Source organism: Elephantulus edwardii, unplaced genomic scaffold, assembly GCF_000299155.1.
Source record: "Elephantulus edwardii isolate Elephantulus edwardi_28Jun2011 unplaced genomic scaffold, EleEdw1.0 scaffold00094, whole genome shotgun sequence".
Taxonomy (NCBI): Eukaryota; Metazoa; Chordata; class Mammalia; order Macroscelidea; family Macroscelididae; genus Elephantulus; species Elephantulus edwardii.
The window spans coordinates 910,972-923,072 of NW_006399844.1; the positions used below are offsets into that span (position 1 = coordinate 910,972).

General features: G+C 42.5%; 1 protein-coding gene across 1 annotated transcript in view; it reads left to right on the top strand.

Annotated features, from left to right (window-relative positions):
• Positions 1 to 865: 865 nt before the first annotated feature.
• The window catches only part of RFFL (ring finger and FYVE-like domain containing E3 ubiquitin protein ligase), a 109,047-nt gene continuing 97,811 nt past the window's right edge, over positions 866 to 12,101 (top strand). The window contains exon 1 of the mRNA XM_006890909.1: positions 866 to 1,031. The gene's annotated coding sequence lies outside the window, so the exon portion shown is untranslated. The remainder of the gene's footprint in view (positions 1,032 to 12,101) is intronic.

Sequence of the window (12,101 nt, forward strand, 5' to 3'; positions counted from 1 at the left end):
ACTGAACAGCACTTTTCACCCAACAACCCCAGGGTCACTGGGCTTGGGTTTTCTCATTTGTGAACTGGGGAAACCATCACATGCTCCTCGCATTCTCCTGAGCAATAATGAGAGAGAAAAGTGAAACAACTTAAAAACTTTATTATGATTCAGAGATGTTAAGGAACTCGCTCAAATTTGGAAGAAAAATGTAGCAGTTGCCCCCAGCCTGATCACTCCTTGAGAAAACTGGTAACATCTAAAGTGACTGGAGCAGAAAGCAAAGCAAACACCAGACCAGAAACCAGACCAAAGACCAAACCAGACAATAGATTCTGATAAGGGTCTGGGCCTGATCACAAAAGCCCAAACCCAAGTTAATTAACAACCCCAGATTCCGAGCAAAATACCATCTTCCTGAGTCTCTCCTAGAACTTCTATAAAAAGAGGCCGCCTTAGACCACTCTCAACTCCATTTTGACCTCTGCTGGTGGTCACTTGGCGTCCCCCTTAGGCCATGCAATGAAGGCCTGTGCATTTCTTGGGACCAGTTTCTGTCTTTCTCTCTCTCGTCCTCAATTGTTTTTCTATCTAGCAAAAGTCATCAAGCTGGATCCTAGATCCTAGCTCAGGACCATGGCCAACAGCTTGCTCCAGCTGGGCGTCGGCGGAGGCCCCACCTCCCCGAGCCTCGGCTCCGCCAGGGGGCGCGCGCGCACGGGGGCGCGCTCTAGCCCGCAGCGCGCCTCGCTCCTCTCTATGGTGGCCCGGCGCGGCGGGAGCGGAGGCGCGCTCCCGAGAAGGGGCGGGGCGCGCCGGAGGCGGGGCCGCGGGAGGGGCGGGAGCGGTTGGGACCGGTCGACCCGGGATGAGTGGGGGGGCCGACTTCCTGGGGCCGCCCGTGAGGATGTCGCGACCGCCCCCCGGTGCCCCTGAGCTCCGGAGACGCCACCGCGGCGGAGCCCGGAGCCTGCCTGCCTGAGGCGTCCGCGGCCCGAATCCGGCCCGTCCCCTCCCTTCCCAGGTGCGGGTCGGGCTGGAAGCCGCGGCAGGTGAGAAGGCGACGGCGCTGGGATCCGTGGGGCGCCCAGCCTGGGGAGGGCTCGGGGAGAGGGACCCGGGTCTTCCTTGACCTCTGGCCCCGCCCAGCTTGGGTCTTGGGGCGTCTCTTCTGTGCGGGGCGCGGCCTGGGACGCCCCTCGGGAGGGAGAGAGCTCCTTCCTCTTTGGGATAGTCCGCATTCAGGGCAGCCCACACCTGTCCCATTACAAGTGCCCTCAAAGATTCCACCTTGGAGGTTGTAACAGGAGATGCGTGTCTTTAAATATCGCCAACCGCTTTACCAGCTGCCAGCTCCGCTTGACTTCCAGGGGAAAGATGCCTCTTTGTATGACAAGGGAAACTGAGGCAAGGCAGCGACGGCCTGCCCACCTCTTTAAAGCAACTAGCCCACCCCTCCTTCCTAGTGGAGGAGCTTTGCGAGCTGCTGGAAAGAGCAGAGGCGGGAAGCGACTAGAGTTTGGGGCTTTGATGGAGAAGTTGGGGAATATGGGCTCTTAGAAGTTGTCCTCTGTTGATGTGAGCGGTTGTGTGAGAGTGAGGTCGCCACTGAGCGGAAATAGGGTGTCTGTTTGACTGCCCATGAGACGTCTGACCACACATGGAGACGTGGACAGGCTGAGAGCCAGGAGAGAGCCTCTGGAGGTATCTGCTCAAGACAGAGCTTGATTGCAGGCCAACAGAAGAAAAGTACAAAGGCGATTTAATTTCTTCTCCTTTTTGTTATCCTGTCATTTGTTCTTGAGATAAAACAAACAAACAAAAAAGAACAAAACTAACTCCCCTGTTTGTACAGGAAGCGTGTGTCAATGCTCCACCCAACCAACAAAAAGGAAGGGATCCTCGTTAGCCTGGAAATAGGGCTTTTCCAACAACAATCACTTTGCCCACTGGGTAAAGGTCAGAGTGATGGTGATAATGCAAACATCCTCAGGTGTCTGTGCCCTTCCTAAAAAAAATTTTTTTTTTTCTTAAAAAGCCATACATCACCTTTACAGGTGGTTTGAAGAACAGAGACTTTCTGTCACTGTTGCTACAACTTTATGGAGTCTTATGGTCCTCCTCGTGACAGTGAGACAGTTAAGGTTACTATTTAGTGTACCATTTTCTTAGAAACGGACATGGTGCTGGGCTGGGTTGATAGCGACTTCTGAAGTTGGGAAGTGTCAGTGACATTTCAGATTCAACAACTTCTTGATATTTCTGATGATTGTCTCTTTCACACGCGAGGAAGTAGATCATAGCAAATGTTTCTGAAACTTTACTGCTTATTTCCTGATTCTAGTTGTCAGAGTACAAGTCACAAATGACTTTATTTAGAAGTGTTAGTTTCCAAACGTAGTAGTAGGAATTGTGCAGATTGATGTGGCAGGGATTACTAATAGAAGCTTGATGGGGAGCTCTGGTGGCCTAGTGGCAAAGAGCAGCAACTATAATCCCAGAGGCGCACGGTTCGAATCCATCAGATTCTCTGCCGGGGAAGGAGGGACAATCTCCTCCTGTACCAGTCAGATCTGATTTGACGGTACACGCACACAAAAATAATAAAATAATAAAAAAAATTAAAAAAAAAGAAGCTTGCCTGCATTTGACGAACTCATTTAAATGCATATATTTAATGAACTAGAGAAATGATCCCTGAAAGTACAGCCTTGATGCGTATATTTAATAAAATGGAGCTCTGATGGTGGAATTTGGAGACTGTGCTGCTGACTCAAAGGCAGTGCTTTTTGGCAGTTTGGATCCACTAATGGCTCCGGGGAGAAAGATGGCAATCTCCTCCCATGAGCTTTACAGCCTCTGAAACTCAACAGAGGTGGGGATATCAGCTCCCAGTCAAGTCTGTCAGTTACGAGGCATAGAGAAGACAAGACCAGCCTATTACAAACTTTGGTACTGATCAGATGGACAGCTGTTATCTGTTTGCCTTGGGAGTGAGAGTTGTAAAAGTAAAATAATACACACAAAAAGATAACTGTTCCCAGAAACTAGATTTTTTAAAAAAACAAACAAAAAAACCGGCACTGACAAACCATGATAATAAGAAAAGGGCAGACTTTCTTAACTATAGATATATTGTGATGCTTAGTTGCCATACCCATTTATATCTTGTGCTTAAGCCTCTGTAAGATACCTGTATAAATCTAAAAGATTTGTTGTTGTGGAGTCTGAACTGACTCAGAACTGACCCATCAGTGAGTTTTCAGAGGCTGTAAATTGCATGGGAGGAGACTGCCCACCTTTGTCCTGGGAGCAGCTTGTGGATTCAGACTGCGGGCCTTTGGCCTGGCGGTGTGACTCCTTACCCACTAGGCTGAGGGTTGCCCAGTAGTAATGTTGCCACAGTGTGCTCAGTCATGGGGCCTGAGGTAGGACCAGTCAGGATCATTTGGACCTCTAGCTCCTCAGTTGTTCCCGGAAATTTTCCTGTGATACCCTGAGGATAATTTAGGAAGCTAAGCTCTCCTAGGGCTTCAAATAGCACATAGTGCACAATCTCTGATCTGATGTATCACAGGGGTAAAAAGTATTTAAGGGGGGACTCATTCACCAGGGAGCTCTGGTGGTCTACTTGGTAAAACGTTGCTCTGCCAGCCCCAAGGCAGAAGGTTCTAATGTACCAGCTGCTTCTTGGGAGAAAAATGGACATTCTCTGAAAACTTGCTAGAAGAGGGTGAGCTTTGAGTCTGTTCCCACTCCACATCCATGAGGGGCTGCATTTCACCCTAAGGGTCGTTGGTGTAGGGCATTAAGAGTTGAGTTACTAACCACAAAGTCAGTACTTTTGAGTCCACTAGGTGCTCTTTGGGAGACAGATGGTCAGTCTCTTCTGAAATGATAGATTTATAGTCCGAAAGTTGATGGAAACTCAGTGTAGGGTCATCATGGGTCAGAATAAACTTGACAACAGTGGTTTCAATTTCACCTTGATTTTTAGACGAGAACCTTGAATAGTGCTATTGTTTTAATGATAGATTAAAGCCAGAACTCCCAATCTGTTGCTGCTGAGTCAACGCCAACTCATAGGGAGCCTGTAGGACAGGATAGAACTGTCTCAGGAGTTGTTCCAAGGCTGTAAATCTTTATAGAGCCTGGTTGCCACATCTTTCTCCTGAGGCGTTACTAGTGTGCTTGAACTGCTGGCGTCTTTAATGGCAGCTGAGCTTTTTAACTACCATGAGATTTGAAAGATTGATGTTAGATGCCCTCAAGTAAGCTCCAACTCATAGTCACCCAATTTATAACAGATTGAAACCCCATAGGATTCTGCACCATCCTTACAGATCTGTGTTGTGAAAGTCATTGTTCTAACCCTGTGTGTCTGTTCATCTTGTTGAGGGTCTTCCTTTCACTGACCTACTTCTCCAAGAATGATATTCTTTAGAGACTTTATTATCATTTGTATATACTGGCCATGGCATTTATGCTTTGGAGAGAGGATTTAACTAGTGCGACTTGAAATCTCATAACCCTAGATAGACAGAGCTAAGCTATCATTGAGAATTTAATAAGAATAAGTAGTTTAAATTGCTGTAGATGATGTCTCAAGAGAGGAGCTGCTTCTTTATCATTTTTGTCTGGTGTTGATAATTAGTTTGGTAATGGTTACTGGTTTGGTGACTTATTTGTATATACAGATTTGGACATATACAGATTTGGGCCTTCTATATACAACCACACAAACTCCTATTAATAGAAAAATGGCCTGTTTTCTTTGTTTTGTGACTATGTTATTCATAGAGTTTTCAGTTGTGAATTCGAGGAAAGTTTATAGAGCAGATCCACTCAACTTTTCCACTCAACAGTTTATACACATTTTAAGTGAAAGTTTACAGAGCAGATTGGTCTTTCCATTCACCAGTTCTTACTCATTTTGCCTCATGACATTGATTGTAATGCACACAATGTAACAGAGTCCTCCCATTGTTTTTCTTTCTCTTCCTTCTTTCCTCACTGTTCCTGCCCTCTGAACTTTGTTCTTGGACAAAGTTGTAAGGAGTTTCACTTTAGCCTGTATGTTGTTTGCATGAAAATTGAGCTACAGGGCTGAGTTCAGTGCCAGGCCTAAAAGGTGAATAAGGGCAATAATCTCTGTGTACCCATCAGTTCCTTTCCAATAAAAAAGCCTGTTTTTTTTGGTTTGGTTTTTTTTTTTTTTTTTAGTTTTTGAAGGAACGCTGGTGATGTAGTCAGTAGAGTTGTACTGCTAACCCAAAGCTGTCCCTCTCCAGCACTTTCAATCCACCAGCAGCTCTGAGAAAGATTGGTCATTTCCTCTCCTGTGATTGATATAGCCTCCAAACACTTGCTGGAGAATCAGCTGTGAGTTGTGACCTGACACCAGTGAGTTTGTTAGTTTTGTTCCACATTTTCTTCTACTCTATCTGTGACCTTATAATTGAACCCCAGTAGCTCAGTAGCGTTTAGGTAGTGATAGCCAGACAGTCTAGTTCAAGTCTCAAGGTGTTGGAGGCTGAGGTTCTTGTCCGTTACTCCTTTGGATCAATTGTTTCTACATGCCTTTGATGATTTTCTTTACTCTCTGCTTTGGATGAGGGGATATTCATGGATTTTTAAAATCCTGAAATTGATTCTGGTGGTGATGTGCTGTCGAGTTGCCCGTGACTCATACTAAACTCTGGGATTGCAGTGCAGCTTCTTGCCACTAGGCCACCAGAGCTCCCTCTAAACTGTGAAGCCTGCCCTGTCCAGAGCCAGTCTCACTGACATTCGACACACCCATCCTCATTGTCCAGTTGCCCCAGTCACAATATCAGTCCATCTCTTTTGGGTTCTTCCCCACCTCTGCTGCCCCTCCACCCTTCTGAGCATGATGTCCTTCTCCAAGGATCTGTCCCTCTTGGCCATGTGCTCAAAGTATGTGAGACAGAGCTTCAAAATCCCAGCCTCCAAGGAGAAACTTGGTTTCACCCTCTCCAAAATAGACTTACTTATTTTCTTGGCAGTCCATTGTATGTTCAAGACTCTTCATCAGCACCACAGCTCGGCGTCATTTCTTCACCATACTTATCTATCATCCCTAGTCATTATCCAACTCACTGATGGTTAAGCAAGTTCTTAATAAATATACCATCATATGGAAAGCCATCCCAGATAGAAGTTGGCCTGATATTTTAAAGACTTCATTTCCCTCTCACTTCCAGGATTTGATAGCCGTGGTTTGGAGAACTGGGCTCTGATCACATAATGGGCAAGCCCTTGGATGCTAATGAAAAAAATTAGTGGTTTAGTCTACTAGTATGTAGCCTTAGTGGTAAGAAGCTTCACTGCAGTCCTGAAGACATGCATTTCAAATCCACTAGCTGCTCCATGGGGGAAGGATGAGTAGTCTTATCCTGTTCGATTAACTGCCTCTGAAAACTCTCTGGAAGGTCAGCCATGGATCAGTTCCAGTTCGATGATACACAACAACTTCTGTAAAGATATAGCCTAGGTAACTCTCTGGGGTAGTTCTACTCTGTTACTCTGACTGGATAGCAAACGCCAGCCAACAGCATGGCCAGGACAGTGGTTAGAGCTAATCCTGTTATGCCAGACTTCTTTAAACCCATTATCCTTTCCCTTAAGACTGCCATCCTTTGGTTTCTCCTGCTCAGGTTGAATAGGTCAATTTTTTTTTTAGTTCAACTTTTTAATGCACTGCGCCTAGTATATTCTGAATAGGAACTAAGCAGGTAAAGGGACTCTTATTGAATGTTTTAAAATATTTCTTTTTTTCAGAGTGTCAGTAAAATCTGTATTCTGGAAATAAAACCGGCTCATTGATGCTAAAGCACAAGCTGGTTTTTCCAGCTTTCTATCAATACCAACTTTTCCTTAGCCCTTCCTACTTTCTGGTTTTGCCAGTACAGTGACCATGAGTGTAGGGAGCTCCTGAAAAGTCTCCTGAATCATCAGAGGAAGGTCACATTGCAGATGATGCAGCTTTATTTAGCAAGGTATGCTTTATTGCACAGGAGTTGGGAGAGCCAGCCCCTCCTTAAAGACTGGCACCAGGCAGTTTGCAACTCACTCGTTGAACTGTGGAGGCATTCTTCAAAAATATGCATTTTAACTGAGTGGATAAGTGATGGCTGGAAACTACCTACATTAAAACACCTCCCTGACATCTATTCTTCCATGTGATTCTGAGATGCAGCCAGGTTTGGGAACCAATGTTCCCAAATTTATTGCATCAGACTTCTAAGTTGCTAGACCTTCAAAAGTATCATTACATTATCCAGGATTTCGTAGTCATGGAAGAGAACAAAGTGCATTTATAACTCATGCAAATTACAGAGAGGTCCCTTTGCTATATTACCTGTCAGGAATCAGAAAGGAGAGGGAGTTTGGTGAGAGCGGCGTCCCTTAACTCTTGGGTAGACAAATGAATAATAACAATGTGGAAACAGCTGGAGGGTAGATCAGTGCCAGAGGGGAGTTTGAAACCTGGAAATTCTTTGCTTGTAGAAATTAAAAATAAGTTTCATGTCTGTAGCTGAGGCCCTATTGACTGTGATAGAGTGCTTGACAAATGATAAAAAGTTTAGCCACAGGCCTCGTTAAAACAGAATTGGTGAAATAGATTTGCTCATTGGAGAATTAAGCTTAGGAAAGGTCGAAAAGTTTAGCAAATAAACCAGCCTGTTTGAAATTCTACCCCTCTACATCCTGATCTGGACCTTGGATGAGATACTTCAACCTCATGTCTTGTCTTCATTTACAAAATAAAAATAATATCAGATAGGATTGGGTTAAAAGAGAGAAAATAGTATGTGCAAAGATTAAAAGATTCAGGCACATGGGCAAATCAACTAATGTGCTGCTTTCTCAAGAACAAAATTTTTATTCTGTACACTTAAGATGTCTTTCTATATACACCCTTCTGTCTATCTTTTCAAGAGTATGTATGTATGTACTCAGCCAGCTGTTTAAGAAAATGCATGAAAGAATGAGGACTAATACTAAGAACAAACGAATATGGGTAAAAAGAATGAGTCCCCACTGCAATCCCAGAGATACACAGTTCGAGTCCATCAGGTGCTCTGCTGGAGAAAGAGGGGCAAGCCCCTCCATACCAGTCAGATCCGATTTGACGGTACATTCGCACAAAAGAATAAAAAATAAAAAAAAATAATAAAAATTAAAAACCCAAAAAACAAGAGTGAGGCCCTGGAACAGTTTAGTAACACTCAAATTTTATTTAGAATGAGTCGTTTTCATCTGCAGAATTAAACCCAACTTCTGCCATGTGTGTTTGGATGATAGCCTGGAAGCTCGGGTCTGCTGAGAGGCTTGGAGGCAACTCTAATTAAGTAGCACCTGATATCCATATTTCTCCCTTTATTTTCCTTTCTCCATTGTTTTCTCCCTTTTGGACTCCTTTCTTTGTTTCTCTCTCTCCTCTTATTTCCTCTTTCATGCAGCCCTTCCTTTGGAATTGCCAGTCATGCAAGAATCACTGCTCTGGCCCTTGGAACTCCAAACTGAGAGAGAGGTTGCTGGTTTGTAACACCTGTCTCCCAGCTAAGTGAATAAGTCCTTTTGTGGGTGGATGTTAAAGCACTGATTAGTACAATAGTAGCCAAAGGGCCTATTAATGATACAGCATATGTAAATCAGTGATTTAAAGACATTTTAGAGGGCAGTTTTTTAATACTTTTTAAAAAATATTGAATTATAGTGTTTGTTGAATTTTACTTCTAAACCGTAAATGTGTTTATTGCCTAAGCAGACAATTTCTGTCATATTGATTGAGAATCATTTATATTCTAAAGAAGTTTCAACCCTTAAGGGCCTTTGTATTGTTTCCACGAATGTCTAACTGGTGTGTAATACAATTAAAGTTTTGTTCACTGTGCTGCTGACATAATTAGTTTAATTTCTGCTCCTAATATATTTCTCTTGGCAGCTGGGAAATTAAAGTACTACATGTTGCATAAAACTGCTTTTTCGAGGGGTGGTTTTACTGTCAGTTGAATGGACTTAGGCCCCGGGGTACGTTTTTGTTAATGTCTTATTCAACTTTCTTGTAATAGTCTCTTGCTCTCTATAGAGTTAATGTATTAAGACACATAATTGGCTATTTAAGCATTCAGAAGAGACAATGTTTGGCCTTTACCCCATGATGGTATTTTTTTTCTTATTATGTGTCTTTGAGGAAATGTGTGTAATTTTTGCAAACTCCTCTAAGTATATTACCAGAGCATGTGAACTTTTGCAAAGACTGGAATGGAGTGGTTTCCTCTGATAAGCTGTAGTATTTAATTCTCTCAGCAAATAGCTGCGCAGTTCTTTTTAGATCATAGCATTTGCAGACCTGATGTGATAGTGGAAAGGCTGTGATGCTGGTAAATCCTCTTCACAATTTTTCTACCACATATTTCACAGAAATGGCTTTAGTCTTCAAGCAGCAGTTTTTCTCAAAGAGACTTAATTATTCTAATCTGCTTCTAATTTTCTATAGGATTCGTAGATTTCTCACCAGGCTGCTTATTTTATGGGGTGGTGACCTATACAGGTTTTTATCTCTTAAAAATAAAGGATGTTAACTTTTTTTTAAATGGAAAGTGACCTTGGTCTAGTAATTTCTCTATTGTCCTCTCTCAAAAAGATACAGTAAACCTTTTTGTTATCTCAGCAGCCTTTTTCATTGGCTATCACCCACGTGCTGGATTTGAGCTTTTTTTTTATTTTGTTGAGTTAGTGTATTAGACCTTTTAAAAGCTGCACTCCTCCTACGTGACAGGTTAGACCTAATGTTCACTTGCCTATTCAAGAATGAATTACAGAGAGATAGTTTCACTATCTCTGGGTTGTTGAATCCTAGATAGAACTTTCCATCCCCCCACCAGGTCAGTTAAAAGTAGAACCAAGAACTGTTTGGAGCCAATCTGATTTGTTGAAATATTTCAGCTCTCTTATCTTTTAAATAAACTGTCTTTAAAAAAAAACCCCAAAAAACCTGTCTAGTCATCCAGAAACAGGAAATTAGCCAAGTTGAGGTTCTGCCAGCCTTTGAGTAGTTAACTGCAATTCGTTAGCAATCAGCACCATTGTTTATATGCAGTTGCAGGATTATGTGAAAAGATTAGCAAGGGGGGGGGACCAGCTTTTGTTAAGTAAATGGACCTTCCTACTCTCCCACCCACTCCTTGTTTTATTCTTTTCATTTGCTTTGGAAAATCTTTATAGCCTTTCCAGTCTTAGTACTGATCATGTTTTTGCAGGCATAGCATAGAATCAATATATTATATCCTGAACTAGCAAAGCATGTTGGCCCACCAGCATTTTCTGTGAATCTTCCTGTGGTTTTGCTCTTACAGTGTTTAAGATGTCTGCTTGAGAAATACCCACTCCTGTCCTCTATTGTCTTCCACATTTTCGTAGGTCTGGCTGGTGGTTGGGTGCATAGGGTGGATGAAACCCCTTCTTAGCCCTGCTAGATTATTACTTTACATAGTTTGTATAGAGGAATATTAACCAAGTATAAACTTCCATTGGAAAATACTGGGCAAAAGGAACTTTCTCATTTTGGGGAGGAGGGTGGAATATCTTCCAGGCAGGAGGTGGTGAGCTGAAAGCAGATCAGCTTGTTTGTGGCATACTTGATCAAAGATTATTATCGGAAGAGGTAGGAATTGCTCTTGCAAATTAGCAACCATTGTTTGACCAGTTTAAAAAAAAGTACTTTATTTTTGTTGAGACTGTTGCAGTACAGCATACATCAGCTGAACAGTTTTGGCATGCATGGTCAATGACAGTAATTACATTTTGGGGTTTATGTCACCATTCTCACTTGCCTTATCTTGAGTTTCTTTCTTCTCCATTGACATAAATTGAGTGCCCCTTAAGGTTTTTTTCTAGGCTATCTTTGGCGGTGGTGGTGTCAGTTTGATCTCATATCTAGATCTTGAGAGAGCATAATGCTCAAAGCAGGCATTCCTTGCTAATTAAGTAATCATATTTGATCCAGAGTGGAGAGGGGATAACGTTTTGTCCATGAGCAGTTGGGGAGGACTAGCTGCTGGGACCAGGATTTCCTGTCTTCAGTAGTATATTCTTGGCTCCTAAATTGAAACTAGCTGGACGGTATCAACAAATTTTACCTTGTGTGCATGAGTAGACTTGGGGCCTTATTCATTTTATCATATATTGATAGAGGAGTGTCTTGTAATTCCATTCCAGAGGTGAAGTATCCCTTAGCCAGTGTTTGCTGGTGAAGAGAAGGGTCCCAGAGAGGGTGACAAATGCCACTCTACCTTTCCTACTACCTTGGTGATAGAATTAGGCCACAGACCCCAGATAAGTGAGTCATCACTTCCAACTTTCTAGACTATTGATGTACAAGTAGTGACAGTAATATTAATGGATGATGTAACAGGGGTAGACCTCAGCTTTGCCTCCAGGTGATCTTCATCAGACTCCTAAATTGCATTTGATATTGGTTGCTGCAGAATCGTTCTGACTGATGACAATTCCATGTGTGCAGAATGTACTTCACGAGGTTTTCAAGGCTGGGTGACCTTTTGACTAATTAATAATTGATTGCACCACTCGGGGACCTCTTATATTGCTCATATTTGATCAAAATTTTTATACAGTACATCAATATGTCTCTTGTACTACAAAGACAATATTAAAAATGAAAATATGTTGACAGTGACACCTAATTTCGTTTTTTTTAATTTGACTATCTCCACCTGCACAGTTATTTGAATATCATATTTAGAAAGCTGTTTTAATTTTGATACCAAAGTATATAGTGAAATGTATATAATTTACACTTGGTCCTCCTAAACAAGTATCACTTATTAAAAGGTAAAAAGTTAAAGCTGTTATATTTTCTAAATATGTATTAGGGAGCTTTGGTGGCCAAGTGGCAAGAAGCAGTGCTGTGAAGGCAGGTGATTTGAGGTCACCAGCTGTTTGCAGGAGACTGCCTCTGAAAACCTGCCGGAGGGTCAGCTATGGGTCGGTTCCAACTCGATGGTACTCAACAACAACAAATATGTATTAAAATTTACTTTGTAAAAGTTTTAATATACTTATCTCAATATTTC